This window comes from Equus quagga, chromosome 12 (genome assembly GCF_021613505.1).
Source record: "Equus quagga isolate Etosha38 chromosome 12, UCLA_HA_Equagga_1.0, whole genome shotgun sequence".
Lineage (NCBI taxonomy): Eukaryota > Metazoa > Chordata > Mammalia > Perissodactyla > Equidae > Equus > Equus quagga.
This window is the reverse complement of record NC_060278.1, coordinates 90,654,361-90,674,385: the sequence shown is the minus strand read 5'-3', so window position 1 is coordinate 90,674,385 and position 20,025 is coordinate 90,654,361. Positions and strand designations below refer to the sequence as shown.

The following is a 20,025-nucleotide window of genomic DNA, read 5'->3' as shown; positions in this document are numbered from 1 at the left end:
ATTCTGGACTGTAAGACCCATGACGTCCTTCAGCTTTGTTCAGAGCTGTCCACTCAGCTTAGAGCAGGGCCCAGCACATAGTGACTGTTCCATAAATACCCAGCATGCAAATTAATAGAACTTACAGTCTATATACTTGTGTGTTATCCCCCTGAAGGCAGAAATTTTCTTTTTTCTTTTCTCTTTTGTGAGGAAGATTGGCCCTGAGCTAACATCTGTGCCAATCTTCCTCTATTTTATGTGGGATGCTGCCACAGCATGGCTTGATGAGCAGTGCTAGGTCCACGCCAGGGATCAGAACCTGCAAACCCCAGGCTGCCAAAGTGGAGCGCATGAACTTAACCCCTTCGCCACTGGGCTGGCCCCAGAAATTTTCTTATTCATCATTATATCCCTATTCTTAGCACAGTGCCTAACAAACACTTTTTGAATGGACAAATGAACCTTCATTCTTCCAGTTCTCTGTTCTCCTGGCTTGATTCTGCTATGTAATTCTCACCAGCTGCTTCACCAGGGCCTCTGGTGCCAGGCACTGATTGTCTAATGGGATCATGGCTCTTCATGACCTTAATCCTGGTTCTTGGGCCACCTCGCCAACACCCTGCAAAGGTTTCCTCGAGCTCAGAAGACCTAGGATGACTCCTGTTTGAGACACAACAATGATGAGAGGCTGTTATTTTAGTGTTAGCTGAAATAAGCCTCTTGTCTCTGTACACGTCAGGTTCACAAGTTCACTCCTCAAGACTGTTGATTAAGACGGGGAATATTTTAGGAAGACTGGATAATAGGCAATAATTTGAAGCAGATGGAGGGAATAGTAAAATATCCTAATTTCCAGTATAAACAAGCATCTGACAGCCTGGTATGTTCATGCTATTTATGAAATCAGCCTGCAATGTTTTTCACTATTTAATACACCAGGAAATGGAAAACCAGCTGAGCTGCTCATTAGAAGAGAGACAGGTCCCTTCATTTCTCTGAGACTTGGTTTCCTCATTTATAAAATAGAGGATAATTAAATCTACCTCACTGGGTTGTTGTGAAGATTAAATGAGGTAATTATACATGCAGACTTACTTATCACAGTGTATGGAATTTAATAAAAATTCAATCAATAGTAGCAATAATTAACACCAGCCCCACTGGGATGTCTGCAAATTGCAAAGTAGAAAGTATTCGTGGTGTCACATTAACAGATGAGTCTGTCATAATGACATTTTGTATTTGTTCTTCATTTTAACTATCAACAAGCTAGAAGTGCACACCAAATAAAAATAGCTGACGTTTATTGAGCCCTCAGGATGAGGCAGGAACTGTGTTATGCATTTAACCTGCATCATCTTATTTAATCCTTACTATTTGAGGTAGGTGCTATTCCCATGGTCAAATTACAGAGCCAGAAACTGAGGTTCAAGGAGGCAAAAAAAACGTGCTCCAAGCACCACGGAAATTAGGGCAGAACGTCAGAATTCAACAGGCTCTCAATGATTTCACCAGACTGCTTCCCAGTGCAGGCGGCGTTAGGTATCCTGGTGGCATGACAGTCGTAGTCACAGGGGCAGAGGGGCCTCAGTAAGCTATTCCTGGTGCCCACGGTCAAGGGCACCACTGCCTTCATTCCTCATCCTTAAATGATGATTAGCTCCTTGCCTGTGTCAGTCACTCTGCTGATAAGTAATACCGTTTAGGCTGTTATGAGCAGAGACTCATTTGGCTCCCTCTAGTAATGGCACAGCAGTGGTGAACGTAAGGTCTCACCAAAAAAAGGGAAGACGAGAATTTTGGTACTTGGCTTATAAAAATTCAGGGAAAACTGAACCCCCAGCCCTGGTGGCAAGTCTGAATGCTGCTCATAGCCAGGACTTGTCAAGTATGAACATGATTTGGAAATTGAAATATCATTCTCTCCCTGTAAGAGTTCTAGAAATGGTTCTCTCACCTGCAACAGGAGCTCATTGGTCTGTACCTTTGGACTCTGCTGTTAAAGGAACTCAATTTCACTGTCTCTTCCTGTTTCTGTTCCTACAACCAATTACTCAGGCTCCTGACACACTCAGAACTCCCCCAGAGGAAAACCTGCCTGGCTTGGTTACCACTGCTCTTTGTCCTAGACCAAGGTCATGAGTTAGGCCTGTTGAGGTTGTGGGTGAGGCCCGCCCTTGGGTGCCTGTGCTTCCTTAGTCCACTGAGCTGTGTGTGTGTGTGGGGCGGGGGGGGGGTAGACATGGGGCTGCAGAGCTGACAGCTGTAGAGCCTGCCCTCAAGACATGCACAGCCTGGTGTGGGTAGCCAATCCCAGCCTGATTCGGCCGCCACCCTCCCCACCTAGCAGACATTCACAATCAGGTAAAACACCACAGTGGCCTTGCAGGTCTCTTGTCTCCTCAGTCCCCTGAGCCTTTCCCTAGCATATTACACGTTTTAGTACTGGATTTATGGTATGTCTCTGACATCTAAAATGTAAGCACATAAAGGCGGGAATTCACTTTTTTGCCTTCTTTTGCTTACCACCTGCTCCTAGAATTGTGCCTGCACATAATTGGCACTTGATATGAATGAAGGGAGGGCAGGGAATCCAGTCCAGGCGAGGTTTAGCCAATGAAGGCTTCCGGAAGGAAGTGACACCAGCTGAGTCGATCAAGCATCTGAAATAGAGGATGCATTCCAGGCACACAGACCAGGGAAAGGAGAGCATGTTCAGACACCTTAAGTAGTAATGTGGCTGGGGCCTATGGTGCTTGTGGGAAGTGAAGCGTGAGATGAGGGTGGACAGGCAAACCACAGGTAGTGAGGAGGGCCCTGCATGTCACCCCTGGAGAATGAGAAGTCTATGTGGGGGCTGAGGCTGAGGTGGGGCGAGGGTGGCACAAGGCATGGGAGGGCAGACCTAAGAGACTGGGCCAAGGCTGAGGATCATTTACAACTGGAAAGTGAAGAAGTTAATGATGGAGAGGAGCTGTCCTTCACTGAGTGTTTACTGTGCCAGGGGCTGCGAGAAGCACCTCTAATGCCTTACTTCATCAACCTCCACAGCCAGTCATCATGCTGGATGCCACGCAAACAGGGCAGGCGACCTCCACAGCCAGTCATCATGCTGGATGCCACAGAAACAGGGCAGGTGATCTCCACAGCCAGTCATCCTGCTGGATGTCACGGCAACAGGGCAAGCAATGAGAGAAACCTCCACACACTGACCATCTGGCTTATTAGGAAGGAAATTTTGGCGATCTTGGGCTGAGCCACGGGAAGTGATCACGCCTCAAGCGCCCTATACTCCCCTGCCCTCCCCCATTTCACCAGCCACGGCCCTTTCACCTCTTCCCTTCTTTCCCAGCACTCCACCACTGTCCCCTCCTACAGAACATAGGCAAAAGGACATCACGGGCCCCCAGGCTATAGGATTGAGGTAGGGGTCCAAAAAAACTATGAGAGAATAAGCAGAATAAAGGGCAGGGGAACAAGGTGCAGACACCACTACTGAAAGCTGACGGACGCTGCTTAGCAACGAGGGGGCAGTCAGGGTTGAAGAAGGAGGTTCGCAAATGTCAAGGCGACAACCAACAGGAAAACTTCACTGGAAAGGAAGGAACTTTGGCCACGTTGAGAAATGTGTTCATTTCTCACTAGAGGACTGGGGCCACGGTTGGATGAAACTGGCCCAGAGTTGGAGTAGGTGGGAGATCTTAAGAGAGCAAATGGGAGATGTCACATGGTCCCTGGGGAGGAATGAAGGAGAGGGGCAAGGCAGAAACAAGGACCTCTGCTGGAAGTGGCGGGAAGGAGGCCCTTCAGCCCCGAAGAGTGCCTCCCGCTGACAGAGGCCATCAAGGTGCTGAACTCACCAAGCCGGGCCTGACCACCTGGTTCCTACCTCAGCCCGTCAATGTGCTTTCAATTTCAATGGAAGGGATGGACAATCAACCCCTCCCTCTCCACCGTGGCCTTTGGGAGTTTGTCTATGTGGACTACACCTGAAAAATGAGGACAGAGTAACACGTGCCCACAGGGTGGTAAAGCACATCATCGCCATTGTTACTGAACATAATTCCCAAAGACCAAATCTACCTTCTGGCAACAGTAACAGAAACCCCAACTCCTGGCCTTTGCCTACCACAGCCCCAGATTCTCCCAAGGACAGCTGTTCCTCACACACCCCACTCCCACCCTTGCTCAAAACCATTTTCCTAAATTCACCCAGTGTACCCTCACTCCCAGAACTCAGGGCCCTCCTGCCTTCAAGTACTTCAGCCCCTGAATTTGTCTCTAAGTCCACCCACCTTCATCCTCTTTTCCAAAGCCCTGGCCCAAATGTCTCTCATCCAATTCGATCCTAAGAGTTTCCTTCTCCCCTACACCTGAGCCACTTGGGATTGTTCAACCCCTAGTCCAAATTCTACATCCCACCTCCTAGCCCCTGGGTCAAGGCTTCGCACTGTGCTAAGCGGGAAGTCTCAGTGCGTGAAAACCGGAAGATCTACCCTGTGACCCACTTTCTCTGTATCCAGCCTTGCTGACACTGGGAGGTATTGGCTTAAAAAAAGAACAAAAAAACAAGCAGCGGGGCAGTTTCAAGATTTATTTGGTGGGTGAGAGGACAAGGATACAAAGCACAGAAAACTCTTGGCTCTAAAAAGTTACACTGGAGGACAGGGGGACATGGAGGCCACTGGATGACCAGGCCCAGATGAAAGGAAACCAGTCTTCTTGGTCCATGACGCTCTGCGACACTGCTGGGGAAGGGCAGAGCCAGCTCTGGACATAAGCCTCATGTATCCACTCACTCTGAGGGAAAAGTCCTCCTATGTTTTGCTGATACAACAGGGTTAGAAGGTCTGGCGAGGTGTCATGTGGCAACATCACTCTTCACTCTGCTACACCAGTGTCTGTGATGAACTCCAAAATAATCTAAAGGAGAAAGTCAACAAGGCCAGCAGCTTAGAATTTTCATCTCAGAAACAAAGGCTGACTTAGCCCCTTGGCATTAACTTACCACGAGGAGGCCTCTCCAGGAGAACTGGGACCCAGGTAAGCATCCTGAGAGGGCCGATGCGTCCAACCCCTTGAGGATTCCTCCAACGAGCTCCAGATCTACAGCAGCACCCCTAGAGTGACAAGGAAGCCACAGAGCAGGAGGTCACAAGGAGTATTTGGTCTCCAATGTCATCTCCTCTTTCTTCAAGCTGTCATCAGTGAGGATGCCCCCAATTAATCTGGGATGAGCTGCCAGTTTTGTTTTTCACACTAAACTTGACTCAAAAAAGAATCTCAGTGCTCTCAGAGAAGAGTTAAAAGGAACAGGTCTTAAAAAAATGGGCTTTTTCAGGGCAACACAGACATCTGCTGTGTTGCCCTGAAACTGCCAGAGCTCCTCCCACTGAGCCCCACCACACCGTGGTGGGAGTGAAGGGCGCCACCTCAGCAGCTGGCCCTCCACACTGTCATTACCTGCCTGCACATCTGTCTTCCCAGGTGCCCATGCTCACCCCGGCCTCAAAGTCGTCCTCATGTTGCTCCCCTCCCTTGAATACTTTCCTATGGCCCATCACATCCCACCCCTTCAAGGGCCTTCCCAGGCTTACCACCTCCAAAAAGTGCTTCCCTTTGAAAATCTTCTGGCAGTCACTATATACCACCTGACATTGCACTTATTCATTATGCATAATTCATCCTGGCTCCTTACACCCCCTAGGGTATCTAAACCTGACACAGACATAGCCTGGCTCAGATAACAGGAGGCCAAGCTGAGAAAGGCCGAGCTAAGAAGCCTCCTGTCACTGAACCTCACACAGCAGCCCACGATGCCTGAGCGCAGAAAGCACTGGCTGGAGGGAGGTGGGAGTGTGTGAAAGCGCCAGCATTTGAAAGGGACAGGCGTGGACCCTCCAAACACGGGAAACTGCTTTCAACAATTCCTCTCCCTGCATTATCAATGACCAGAGCACAGACAGCCCGTGATCACTTTTGAATGCAGGTGTGTACAAGGGCAGAGAGAGATCTGGAAGAGGAGCAGGTGCCAGCAGCCTGTGGAATAGGTTGAGTCTGGGAAAACAACCCAGCCAAGCACAGGACCCCAGGAATGGCTATTCCTTCCTGCGAAAGCCCCACAGAACCTCGCTACAATCAAAGAGAAGTCACTTCGGGCAAAAACATTGGGAAAACATTAAGGTTGGAAAGGATAGGAATCATGTGGGCTTAAGTACCACAAAAGTCACCTCTATCATAGCTTTGTTTTTCAAAGAAAGAAAAGAAGGTTCTGAATATGTCACTGACTGAGATGGCAGCAGAAGGGATTCAAACCCAGGATGGGAGTATCTGATGCTTAGGTCCACCCATTTTTTCCATTACAACATGCTTCTGCTGACACTCCAGGGAGGGTGGGCAGATACCCCAGAGACCCATCATTACCCAAAGGGGACTCCAGAGGCCCCACCCCTGCAGCAGCCGCTAAAGACATGTAAAGGACCAAAAGTGATCTAGGTTGCCTGGGGCTGGGGTAGCGAGTGGATCTGGGAACTCATGGACACTATCTTCATCTCAACTCTCAGCTCCCCTACATCTTCACTGAAAGCCCCTGGGAACACAAACAGGACTCTACTGGATGCAAGGAACCAACACACTAGAGAACAGACCCTCTAGAGATCTTACCTCAAGGACGCTGGGGTCTAGAATGTTCCTGACATGATAACTCCCATGACCACCTTGGCACACAGTGGACTCATCTGAAACAGAAAGAAGCCATGAATGAGCACCTCACTTGTCCCTGCTCACAACAGGGCATGGTCGGCATCAGGAAAGAGCTGAGCACAGTAGTTACCAGATAGTAAACAGTCCACAAATGCCTGCTGTTATTACTTCCTAAACAGATACATTATTTTCTCATAAAAAGGGATAGTAGTTAACTCTAAAGAGTTAAAGAGGGAGACAGTGGATGGCCTACGGCAGGGTGGGCAACACTGATTAACGTGTAATTAATCAGCGATAGGCTGAAAAGGATGCCAAGGCCGGGTTTATGGGAGTGTGCCATGGCTGACTCACAGCAACCGAGCTGGGCATGAAGCGGAACTTAAGCAACACACATAGCCTGGTTCCCAACAGCAGGGGCAGGAAGTGAAAGCCCCAGCAATGACACCGACACACACATGACAGCCCTTAAGGCCCTGGAGGCCCAAGGTGTGTGTAGAAGAGAAGTAGGAATGTGGAAAAGCTCCCAGAACTGGAAGGGGAGGATGTGGACCCTCCAACATGGGACAATCCTCTCCACGTTTCCTCTGTCTGCACTACCAATGAGCAGGACACGGGCAGCTGTGATCACTTCCAAATGCAGAGGCAGAAAAGGACAGAGGGCTTGCTGAAAAAGGAGGCCAGTGGCAGAGGCCTGGAGGAGTCAGCATAGTTGAGCACAGGACCGCGTAATTGCTTCAATCCTGCAGAAAAATTCCTTCAACTTGGCCCAGACAGGAGAGGAAAGGGTGGACACCTCTGAAAGAAAAGCGATAGAGTTGTTGGGTTGTAAAAGACAGGGGCTATGCGATCCTAAGAAAAATGGCCTCATTGTATTCCTGCTTTCTGGATGATGAAACCAGGGATAAGAGAAGGTCCCAGAGCTAAGAGGGGGCAGAGAAGTGACTGAGACCCGGGCACAGGCGAATATGCCAAAATCCTTCCTGTTTTCGATTCAGCCATTCTGATGCCAACAGATCAATTTGAGGAAGGGCTCCCCAAGGCCTCTCAGAACCAAGCACATAAAGAGGAAGCAGGTGCATTCTCAAAGGCCACAGAGAGTAAAATTGAGGGCCAGGACAGAGCCACCCTCCTGTCTCCTCTATCTACTTCCCCGACGACATCACACCCAGGGAACCTGCAGGCGCCTGTGGGATGCAAAGCCTCAGATTTCCAGAGAACAGACCTCACCTTGGGAGCACTGTGGTCCAGCTGCTTCCTGACAGGATGGAGACACCTCTCAAGGGCCCCTCTGCGCCGAGCTGCCCCCTCTGCAATAAACAAGAAGCCCTGGATGAGCAACCTAGATGTCACCTGGTCACCATATGTCCTGGTAGGCACATGCAGAGTATCTAGCACCATAGCTGGCTGCTTCAAAATGTGGGCTATTGTTACTAACCCACAAGCTGCATCATTTTCTCATGAACAGGAATGAAGTTTACAAGTCCGCATGGGACAACAGATCATCTACGGCAAAGAAGGCTTTTCAGGTCATCTTTTGTGTGAACTCTAATGAAATTGTGGAGGTTCTGGAAGTTGGACCTTGAACAGGATGTAAAATCCAGGACAGGTTTGGGAGTGGGTGGCACCTGACAGGCAGTGCCTGGCATGGACAGGGAGGCAATGGGGCAGCAGCACCTCAGATGGCCCGTGAAGGTGAGATCTGGTTTCTATTTATATCAGCCTGGTCCAATTTCCTTACTGCTCTGGTTCCTATGACCATGACCGCAGGCCACCAGGAAAGTCGTCCCCTGGTGGACTAGGCTCCGTCTCATGCCAAAGGGCCTCCAATGGATACAGAGGAAGCGCTCTCACCTCCCCCTGGTTGGCTCCCACGTAGTCTTTCTCTGATCTTCCACAACGTGATGAGGCCATACCACCTTACAAGGATGTGTCTCTCCTTTTCTTCTCTCTTGTTGTGCATTTGTTCACAACTGGTGAACACTGGACCCCTGCCAGGCGCTGAGCCTAAGGAGAGGTGAGACTCAGACGCTGACCTCAAGATCAGAGCTGAGAGGGGCAAAAAGACTAGCAAAGCAACAATTTTCACAAGGTATGATTAGTGCCCTCATCTCACGTCAAGCCACTTCCCAGACTACATCACACCAGGAAACATGCTTGACTAAGGACCTGGAAAATGGAGAGAAGGGAGGCAAAAGTGGCTTCCTGGAGGGAAACTCTTGGTGAGAAATAACCCAATTAGTGGCTCCACAACCAGCCCATAGTTCCTTGAGACACGGACCACGCTTTCTCTTTTTTAAAAGCCTCACATAGAGAGTGCTTAATAAGCAGGATCCCAGGGGACAGGGGTCATCCAAAAGGTGGCAGGGGGGAGGAGGTACAGGAAAGCTCCAGGGTTTGGAAGGGACAGGATGGGCCCTCCAAACACGGAGAAAGGCTTTCAGCACTTTGTCTCCCTGCACAATCAATGACCAGGGCACAGGCAGCCCACATCACTTTCGAATGCAGGGGCACAAATGGGCAGAAGGCGAGCCAGGAAGAGAAGCCCACGTTAGCCCACTGGCCCCCCAGGCAAGCTCAGAACCCCGAGCGCTATCAGAGCTTCATAGAAAGATGTCAGCTCCCAGGATCAACACAGTCCACAGGAGGAACAGCTTCTGGTAAACATGCCTCAGTTCTTTATTCACCCCACAAATACTGACTGAGCTCCTACTGGGCGCCAGGCACTGTGGCTTCAAAAACAAAGAAAAACACAGACAAGGCCTCTGTCCTCCCAGAGCTCCTGCGGTTCCCCTACTTGAAGGAAAGGAAAGCTCAGGAGGATGAAGTAACTCACCCCAGGTCGCCCGGCTAACGAGGGGCGGAGTCAGGATCTGAGCTCAGGCCTTTCTGACTCCAAACCCAGCCCCCCTACTACACCAGGCCTCCTCCTGCACAAGGGCTTCGAACACAGTTCTCAGAAGTCACCTGAGCCCCAGGACCACCCCCTCTGCGGGCAGCAGGAAGCCACCGAGCCCCCTTCAAGGCGCTCAGGAGCCGCAGCTCTCACCAGGGCACAGCCTCAGCCGCTGGACACGGAGGGCGCGTCGGGCAGCGCGGGTCAGGGCCCCGCAGCAGAGCAGGGGGCGCCGGCGGACGCAGAGCCCGCTCAGCCGTCCGAGGCCGAGGTCCCATCTCTCCGCAAGCTCGGCAGCCGCAGGGCCTAGGCAGGGAGAAAAGGGGAAGGAGCTTGAGCCAAGGGGGGCGGCGAACCCAGACTCTGCCCCTCGGGGCCCTGGGGGCGTCCTGAATCCAAAGCTCAGCCACCCGGTCTGCAGAAGGGAGCTTTTAACGCTTCCCTTGAGAGGTTATTGGGGAGAAATGGCTTAACGGCCGTGAGGACGCTTCACCTGGTAGGAAGCGCCGAGGGGCCCTGGGGGATCGAACGCCAGGAGGGGAGGAGGTGGGGCGGAGAGGATCGCGGGCTCGGCGCCCTCCGGCCCGCTTCACCCGGGCTCCGCACGGCGCCCTGCGGGCCCTCGGGCCACGCGTCGCCGGGCCCGTCTCCCGCCGTTAGCGGGACGAGTCCTCCCACCGGGCGCTGAGATCGGGGGACCGCACGCCCGCGGCTCCGGAGCAGCGGCGGCCGCCCTGCGGGCCCCTTTCTCGAGGACAGGAATCCCAAGAGGACCACCCCAGCCGAGGGGGCGGGCACGGAACCGGGGCGGGCCTGGGCTGGGAGCTGACCACTGGCCGCTCTCCCCGCCCCCGCACGGCCTCAGTTTCCCCTCCTGTCGGGGCAGGGGGACGCAGCTCCCGCCCTGGAGGCAGCCGGGGGTTCCAGTGCGACGTGGTCCAGCAGTGACTCACCCAAGGGGCCAGGACTGTCGGCGACGGGTCAGAAGGGACGGCGCGAGAAGCTGAGGGATGGTTTGGGACAGCTCGGGACGGGAGCCACAAGATCAGGACACGCCCCCCACCCGCCCTGCGCCGGAGGAAATGCGGCTGGCGCTCAGGCTACGGCGGAGAGCCGCGTCTCCCTGGGCCGAACCCGCGCATGCAGTCCCTTTGCGCCCCCTAGAGGATCGGAGCTGAAAATCTGACTTGCGAAGTATCCCAACATCCCTCCATCTTCCAACCATCCCACCCATCCATCCATCCCTTTATCCAGAAAACGTTTATGGAGCACCAGCTTCCTCATCCGTCCGTCCGTCCATCCATCCATCCATCCATCTGCTCATCCATCCATTTATCCTCTCATCAATCTGTTTATCTAGATTCCCATCCATCCAGAAAAACCTACTGAGCAGCTACTTCAAATCAGGGACTGGGCTAAGCATTGGAAATATACTAAAGAAGACAGACGTGGTTTCTGACTTTGTCGGTTATATTCTAGTGGGGATAATAAACAAATGAGTCAGCAAATGCAATCATGAAAATCATGACAAGTGCTACAAAGCAAATGGGCAGGATGGTATAGCAGACAATGACAGTGGGGACCTACTTAGCAAGGACAGCAGGGGCCTCTCTGAGGAGATGATATTTAATCTAAAACCTGATGGAAAAGGAGGAGCCAGGCATGAAAATATTAGCAGACTATGCTCAGGAATATATGTAGAAAGTAAAACAGTGTGAAGATGTGAAGTTCACGGAGGCAGATCAACTGTGTTTGTCATAGTATGACATCTGTCACTGCCATGCCCCTCTGTCAACACTACAGGGAATACAAGTATAGCATCTAATATTTTTTGAGCAAACACAATATTTCAGGTATTTTGATCCATTTAGTCATCATACCAATCTTAAAAGGTAAACACTAGTGTTGTCCACTTTGCTGATGAGGAAACAAAAGCTCAGAAAGTTTAATTGACTTGTCCAAGGTCATGCAGTTAATATGTGTTAAGAACTGTGCATAGTCTGAGAGTTAGCCCTACTTTCAAGCTAAAGAGTCAGCCTGTTATTGTTTCATGGCTGCTGGCAGAGGACGTGAAATTCCTGAGTCAGGGTTCAAGGACTCTGTTACTCATGGCAAAGCAGAGGGAGCTTCACATTCATGTTGGTTCTTATGCCTCACAAGTCCCATGGGGGTGGCATAGGGCCTGTGATGAATGCCTGCACACACACTGTTACAGTGTTACAGGAGAGGACAGTGAGCTTGCAGAATTCAACATCTTTAAAGGAAACAGAAGTAAGCCTGCTGTTAGTCTGAGAGGAGACTTTACCTCATCCCTCAAGGTTACTCACTGCAAAACATGACGCTAAGAGACGGCCCAGGAAAACAGCAGCCAGGGCCTTACATTCTTGGCAAACCCAGCAGGAAGGTACATAGATGCTCAGGGTCCATGGCAGACTGCCTCTCCTAACAGTAGGTATCAGAATCTAAATTCAAACTGGAAAGCAAGTCTAAGAGCAACTTAATAGGTGCTTGAAAATGTGTTTGATAATATTTAATTTCTGTTACTGTTCAGAAAAGTATATTTTGGAGTACTTGGACTAAAGGGATATTTTCATCATGTGATCCAGACCATCACCAGCCAACAACATTATATTTCAAGGAGAAACTTTAGAGGCTCTCTCAGAAAAACTAGGACCAACAAACCGCCTATTCTCACATGAATCTGGATATTAAATGGCTAGGATATCTGTAGTTTTGACCTATCTACTCCTTCGCTCTGATTTTCTTCTGGCATTCACTCTTCCTGTTGAATTCAGTCTTGTTGAGAATGTCAATGAGAGAGTCCTGCCCTCCGCTGACGACGGATTGGATGTGGGACCCAAGCTGGGAAAATTATACTTTCTTCCTTGATTTTGTATCTTGAGTGTGAGGAAGCGTGGATCCTAAAGGAGCTCGGAGGCTAGTTATGGAGCTGTGAGTAGAGTCAGTCTTCAATCAATTTCCAAATAAGGTGGCTTCTGGGAGGTGGTGTGCCTTGGTGCGATTTTGAAGGACTCAAATAGAAAGGAGGAATAGCAAGATGTTCAGGGAAAGGGAGGAAGAGGAAGTCTCAGCAGCTGAAGTGGGGGAAGGGGTGGGGGAGTGGACGCATGTGTTGATGTGTGAAGAAGTTAGGAACTGGATGGGGCAATATCTTGACATCTCTTTGCACGGTCTGTAATAGAGGATCTTTAATACTGAGACAAGAGAAGAAAGAGACACTCTCATTGTTGCAACAGGAGAGGGACTCAATTCTGAAATGTAAGAAAAATTCCATGTGTCCCAGTCTGCTCTTGGCTCCTGAGGGCTTGAAAGATGAGACAAACGACAGTTGAACTGATCCAAATAAATTAAAATCAATGAAATAACAAGAACAGGGACTAAAATGGTAGAATTGAGCATAACCATATTTACAGCAACATAGCTAAACAATTTCAGGAGTGAGAAAGGGGACATGGTATAGTCGGAGCAAAAAGTAAAAAAGAGAATAATATGTTTGACTTTTTGCTTGTAAAATTTAAAATTTAGATAAAGTGATACATTCCTAGAAAATATTTAACCAAATTGCCTTAAGGAAGAATAGCAAACCTGGATAATCTTATAACACTTTTAAAGATTGAATCAGTAGTTAATGATCTCCCCAAAAAGAAAACATCATAGCCAGGCGTCTTTATAGATAAATTCTACAAAGCTTCGCAGCCTTACACAGTCTCCCAGATAGGAGAAAAAGATGGAACGGTGCTTAGTTCACAAAATTTTCATGACCCCCAAATTAGACAGGGTCAGTAAAAGAAAAGTAAATTACAGGCCAATACACTCATGATTATAGATATAAACATCCTAAAAAAATATTGGCTAATTTCAGGTGGAAGCAGCTTTTGTCAATGGTGACAGGTGGACATAGGACCCAGCTCTGCCAGCTTCAGTCTTCTCCTTCCTTTCACCGCTGGCTGCAGGCTCTCCGCCCACTGCCTCACTGGGTAGCACCTGCCCAGTCAGCTCACCCAGGAAGGAGCTGGGTCTTGGCCAAGCATCCCAAGCACAGGTAGACCACAGAGGCCCTGAGGGGTGACCTGTGCATGTGTGACATCCTCCAACCCCCTAATGAGATGAGAGACCTCTAAGATGGGTGACTTCTCCCAGAGCTATGAAAAGGGTGGAAGCACCTATCCTTTGGCTGTGAAGTTAACTTTGAGAATTGAGAGTTTGAGTATCAGAGGTCCTAGAGTTAAGGGCTGAATTTTCTCAGAAAGCCCCTCTACTCCTTGCAAACCTTTCTCTTCTTCCCTGTCACAGGTTTAATTATCTTCTGCCTGACCTCATTAAGCTTGAAGGAAAAAGTTCTGCCAAAATGTTGCCCTTCAGAGATAGTCACAAAGGTCTTTATTAGAAGGGCCCACCATTTGAGGATTAGAATGGGGATTTTTGAAACCCCCCTCAAGAAGGTAAAACACAGGGTCACTCTGCTGTACCAGAGGATGTGCTAGGAAAACATCAAGTGTTTTCTGGGTTCAGCGAAGCATCCTCAACATCTCTGCTTCTCAGCCAGAGACTATGATGTAAATGGTGCTTCCATGAGTTGGGCAGTACACAACCTGCACAACCATATGTAGCAGTCCTTCCTGTCTTCAGTAGAAGATGGACGGAGATGTGCTTCTGGGCAAACCAGCACATGTTCCCCGACTGTATGCAAGAAATAAAGGGAATGTAAAGTCAGAAATCCACACACAGAGAGAGATGAAGATGCAGGGCAGGGAGTCAGTGAAATTCCAGTTCCCAGTGTTTGTTGTGGTGGAGGCCCAGCTTCACCTCTGCCCTTTCTTTTGTTTGATTACATAAGTTTTCTAGTAATGTATTTCTTTTTTTATCATGTTAGGTTTCTGTAACCTACATTCCTGGCTATCGGCCCAAGTCTTTTCCTTAACTTGCCCCAAATGGCCAGGTATTAAGGTATTCCGTGGAGGGTTTGGCTGTTGCAAGAGGCAGTGTGGGCATTTTGCTTGTCCAGGTTGACTTTCCCATCTACAGCTCTGGCCCAGTTAACCAGGGACTCCAGCAGACAGGGAAGCTTGTCGAGCTCTGGAAATAAATGTGTTGTGAGAGCCTCTGTTCTTGGCATTCAGATGACAGTTCTTTCTCGGTGGCTTGTCCTTATTTGTCAGTCAGCCGATGTGTCGGCTGACATTAAAAACAAAACAACACAGCAGTACACTCTCCACAAGCGCCAGAAGGGATGTGTGTTTCCCGTGGGTCTTTTGCCAGGAGGGAGTGTGTGGGAGGCCTACCAGGCAGGAGGAGGCTGGTGATTCGGGCTCCGGGACCACGGCTCTCTCAGGAGTGGGCCTAGGGGGCTTGAGGTGGCTGTGGGGAGAGGAGGAGTCACCAGCCACTTGGAGCCACTGGTCCTTAAGACAGAACAGTAGCAGCAAAAAGGAGGCAGGGACACTGAAGAGCCAATGAGCCTTCCAGTCATTCATCCCTTCATTCATTCATTCAAAACACAGTAATTGAGCTCTTCCACTCTGTGTGGCACTGTGCTGGTGGGTGTGCCCACAGCCTGATTCTGCAGGAAGTTGAAAAAGAAACAACAACAACAACAACAACAAAAACTACCACCCAAATAATTCCCCAAACAACTCTTCAGTTAGTGTATTTTCCCCATAAAGGCACTTGAAAAGCTATACCACTTTTCTAACAACTGCTTGTGCTTTTTTTTTGGTATAATGACTGGGAGGTAAAGGGATAAATGAAAGAAACCCATAGTGTCTGCCTTCCTCCAAGTTTATAGTCTAATATGAGAATCCACCAATATCAAATAAGGTTTGTGCCATAAATGCAAGCTTGGTTTTATATTGGGAAATCTTATAGTAGATTGCATCAGGCGGTCGAAGGTGTGGTAAATATCATGGAGTTTGGAGGGAGACAGATGTTACAGGTTGAATTGTGTCCCCTCAAAAGATATGTTGAAGTTCTAATACCTGGTACTTGGGAATGTGACCTTACTTGGAAATAATCTGTGCAAATGTAATTAATTTGTAAATTAAGATGAGGTCATGTGGCAGTAGGGAGGGCCCTTAATCCTACATGGCTGGTGTCCATATAAGTGAGGAAAAGGACACTTAGGGGGAGCGCCATGTGACTCCAGAGGCAGAGACTGGAGTGTGGCAGCTGCAAGCTAAGGAACGCTGAGGATGGGCGGTCACCAGCGGAAGCCAGAAGGGGGCAAGAGTTTCAGAGGGAGCGTGGCCTTTGCCGACACATTGATTTCAGACTTCCAGCCTCCAGATAGTGACAGAGTAAATTTCTGTCATTTTAAGTCACCCAGTTTGTAGCACTTTGTTAGTGGCAGCCCTAGGAAACTGATACAACAGACATACTTAACATTCTTCTCGACCGTATTCTAGCCGTAGGAGCAAGCTGCTTAATCTTTCTTTACCTCAGTTTTTCAACTTAAAATAGATAAAATACACAAAATAGAGCAGCTGCTATGGTAAATAGTATGGCACTTGCTCAAGAAATTAAAAATAGAGTTACCATATGATCCAGCAATTCCACTTTGGGGTATATTCTCAAAACAATTGAAAGCAGGGTCTTTTTTTTTTTTTTTTTTTTTTTGGGAACTATTCACCCTGAGCTAACACCTGTTGCCAATTTCCCTCTCTTTTTTTTCCCCCCTCCCCAAAGCCCCAGGGCTTGGTTGTATTTTCTAGTTGTAAGTTGTTCTAGTTCTTCTATATGACCTACTGTCACAGCATGGCAACTGACAGATGGGTGGTGTGGCTCTGCACCCAGGAACTGAACCCAACTGCTGAAGTGGAGTGTGCCAAACCTTAAGCACTAGGCCATCAGGGCTGGGTTGAAAGCAGAGTCTTAAAGAGATATTTGTCCACTCATGTTCATAGCCAAAAGATGGAGGCAACTCAAGTGTCCATTTATGGATGAATAGATAAACAAAATGTGGTTTATATACACAACGGAATATTATACAGCCTTAGAAAGGAAGGAAATTCTGACACATGCTGCAACATAGATAAACCTTAATGACATTATGCTAGGTGAAATAAGCCAGTCACAAAAAGACAAATACTGTATGATTCCACATATATGAGCTACCTAGAGGAGTCAAATTCAGACAGAAAGGAGAACGGTGGTTGCCAGGGGCTGGGGGAGGGAGGAATGGAGAGTTGTTGTTTAATGGGGACAGAGTTTCAGTTTTGCAAGATGAAAAGAGTTCTGGAGATTGTTTGCAATTAATGTACTTGACACTACTGAATTGAATATTTAAAATGGTTAAGATGGTAAATTTTATGTTATATGTATTTTACCACAATTAAAACATTTAAAAATAGATAAAATAATACATTGAAATGCAGTACTATAAGTGCTTTTTTAATAGTTGTTGGCTTATAGAAAGCTAGTTTAATTAATTTTAATTATCATCATTATAATTACTTGATAAAAATTAATATCCATTCATAACTTTTAAACATTTGTAGAATTCTAGAAATAGAATATACATCTTAAACCATCAGCCAATGTCATCCATAAGGGTGAAATCATAGAAGCATTCTTCTAGTTTTATCCTGGAAGTTCGAGAAAAAAGCCAAGGATGTCTAATGCCCTTGGCCAGGAAAACCCAATGTGTTTTTTTTTTTTTTTTTGCTGAGGAATGTTTGCCTTGAGCTTACATCCATTACCAATCTTCTTCTTTTTGTATGTGAGCCACCACCACAGCATGGCCACAGACAGACGAGTGGTGTAGGTCCACACCCGGGAACTGAACCCAGGCCACTGAAGCAGAGCACACCTAACTTAACCATTAGGCCACTGGGGCTGGCCCAGGAAAAATCCAAGGTCTTAAGAGTGAAGAACTGATGTGGTCAGCTAGCATGGTGAAAGATGATAAGTCAAAATCAAATATCATTATCCTGGAATGCCCAAGTATTCAGGCAAGAAAGTTAACAGTTCTCAAGCCAGGAAAGTTTAAGTAATTGGTCACAAATATCTCAATTAGTTAGTTAGCAAGGAAGGTCCAAATTTGTTGTTCAGGGAAGCCCGAGTTACTTAGCTAAGACCATCCAGATTCTTTAGTCAAGAAGTTTATTTTCAAGGCTTGTCCACCACTGACAGAAGGTCTAATGTCACTGGCTGAGGTCATGAGTCTTTGGCTAGGTCTTTGGTCTCCCAGGGCCAAGCCCTGCCGGTTTCTGAAGGGAAAGGCTCACCTCTTCCTATGCCTGTCCCCATGGCAGAGGCCTGAGCCATTTAAACCTTCTTTGACCCCACATTGATCCCCTCTCCAGCCCCAGTGGCCTTCAGTCCAGGACACGAATAAACCAGAACCAAAACTGGCAATAAAGAGGCTGTGGGGATCAGAGGACCCAGCTAGGGGACCCAGGAAGAGGTGGTGCTGAGACCTAGATGGAAGCTGACCCTGCTGAGGAGACCCTCTGTTTCATCTAGGTCTGCCAGAGCATCCAGTGAGGGCCTTAGGCCCCAAAACAGGCCAAGGCCCAGGCCATGGGGCAGCTCAGGAAGACCCGTCCTGCCTGAGAGGGCCTGGGGGGGGGCGGGGGCTGGACCAGCCAAGACTTTCATCAGGCCTCGGTCCTAACCTGGAGGAGATGGAGCTTATTCCTCTTGAAAGATGCAGTAACAGAGGAGCAGTAAGAAGCAGATGAGGAGGATGAAAAGAAACAGCAAGACCTCCAGCATGGTAGTCATTCTTAGTGCCGGCACCGCGGCTGGAGCTCCTACAGCCCTCACCGGGTCAGTTGCTGACTTCCAGTCTAGATCCTGGGCACCACCTCTTTGGGACAATCTGTCCAGCCAGCTGTGACTTCATGTCCTCTAGGGAAGGGGCTTCAGGCCATGGGGCTCTCTCAGACATTGTGAAGTCACAAACTCCAGGAGAGTGGAAGGTTGGCCTTCCAGCTGCAGCCCAATCCTTCATTAATGCAACCAGTACATTGAAAGCAGGCCCCCTGGGATGTAATCATAAAAATATTTTTTGCCTGTCTCTTTAGACTTTCAAAATGAAAGTATCTTTTCCCTGTCCCTAGAAAAATATCAGGCAGGCCTCGGAAATTTTCCAATCATTCTTGGGTAGTAAGTCTTGTAATTACTAAAACTGGGGAAACAGTTTCCATTTAATTATTTTAAATGTCCAGCCTAATGTATTAATCATGCTTGCAATGATCAATTGTAGGTAAGGCTTCTCTCCTCTCCACCAGCTGGGGCCAAGCATAGGGTGGGCTGCTGTCGGCTGGGAGGGGATGAGAGCCTTCTGTCTTTGTTTATCCAAATGAGTCTTTCTTCACCAGCAGTTTCTGCCCCCTCACCCACTCCCAGTACCTCCAGGATCAAAACAGATGGAATAAAGAGTAAAATAGAGGGGAAATTTCTCTCTTGATGCTACTGTTGCAAGAGGGCCATGTCGTCCCCAGGCTGGGCACATTCTTAATGTTGTCTTCTCTCTTGGCCTCTATTTCAGGGCTTGTTCAGACCCACTGGCCTCTTGGAGCCCTTTGGCTGCACCCCTAGTGATGTGAACAGGCCCTCTTCTTGGGATGTCCTCACCCTAACAGGATCCCTCTTGGGCAGGACCTCTTGAGTAGCAGGTGGACATTCCTGCCACAGATTCTACCTCTGCTGAAGGAGATGATGAACCATTGGCTGAGGAGTGGGTTGGGCACCGGTCACCTGGGCTACCCAACTCCAGGTGACATATACCAAACTCTCGCATGTTCCTGCTGAAGCTCCTCTTCCTCTTCCTCTTGGGGCAGTGGGTGGGACTATTTTAAAAAATATAATTCATAATTCCCCCTCTTTTTAATGTCTAAGTCTGAACATCCTCAAATTAGAAGGGAGGATTCAGAGTCACAAACAACCATTTTTTAGTTATTTTCTGCCTAAATTCTGTATCTGGTCCAAGATCCTCTTTGGAAGGCGGCTGCCATTTTACCAGGTGGAATCCTCAAAAATTCAACCAATATTCAACCATTTTTAAATTGCCACAACAGCAATTTGTTGTTGTTCAGCAGTCCATTCCTATATCTTGGTGCCCCCTTGGTGCCTTGGCTGAAATGTCCATTTTAACATCCTGTCACGCTAACGATTAACAAGCGTCAACCATACCTCTTAGATGCCCAGCCTCCTCTAGGCACATGGAATGCAGAAATGAACCAGCCCAGATCCCCTCCATGGTGTCAGGGCAGCAAGGGGTGCAGGAGAATAATCTCGGTTTGAATCGTGGCTCTGTCCCTTCCCAGCCTTCTGAGGGCAACTTTGCCTTAATCTCCAGCTCAGGACAATGAGGCCCCCAACCTGAGTGGTGCAGGAGATCCACCCCTCCTAGGGGTCCCAGGCTCTTGGATGGGGGTCTGTGGAAGGGACATGCTCTCAACCTCCTGCTTGCTGCTTCTCTCCTC

At 48.6% G+C, this 20,025-nt stretch overlaps 1 long non-coding RNA gene and 3 other non-coding genes across 5 annotated transcripts; all 4 read right to left on the bottom strand.

Moving 5' to 3' along the window:
• Positions 1–4,568: 4,568 nt before the first annotated feature.
• LOC124248833 (uncharacterized) lies at positions 4,569–10,624 on the bottom strand. Of its 2 annotated transcripts, none has more exons than XR_006891153.1 (7): positions 10,531–10,624; positions 9,731–9,883; positions 8,536–8,688; positions 7,912–7,991; positions 6,646–7,479; positions 4,991–5,102; positions 4,569–4,905 (listed from the first exon to the last, which is right to left on the bottom strand). It is a non-coding gene; the product is annotated as an uncharacterized LOC124248833 (long non-coding RNA). The 2 variants fall into 2 exon arrangements; XR_006891152.1 differs by having other exon boundaries at positions 6,646–6,719.
• Positions 5,840–5,973, bottom strand: LOC124249257 (small nucleolar RNA SNORA71). The gene has a single exon (XR_006891325.1). It is a non-coding gene; the product is annotated as a small nucleolar RNA SNORA71 (small nucleolar RNA).
• LOC124249263 (small nucleolar RNA SNORA71) lies at positions 7,195–7,326 on the bottom strand. Its single transcript, XR_006891330.1, has one exon. It is a non-coding gene; the product is annotated as a small nucleolar RNA SNORA71 (small nucleolar RNA).
• On the bottom strand, positions 9,060–9,191 carry LOC124249262 (small nucleolar RNA SNORA71). The gene has a single exon (XR_006891329.1). It is a non-coding gene; the product is annotated as a small nucleolar RNA SNORA71 (small nucleolar RNA).
• Positions 10,625–20,025: the final 9,401 nt, after the last annotated feature.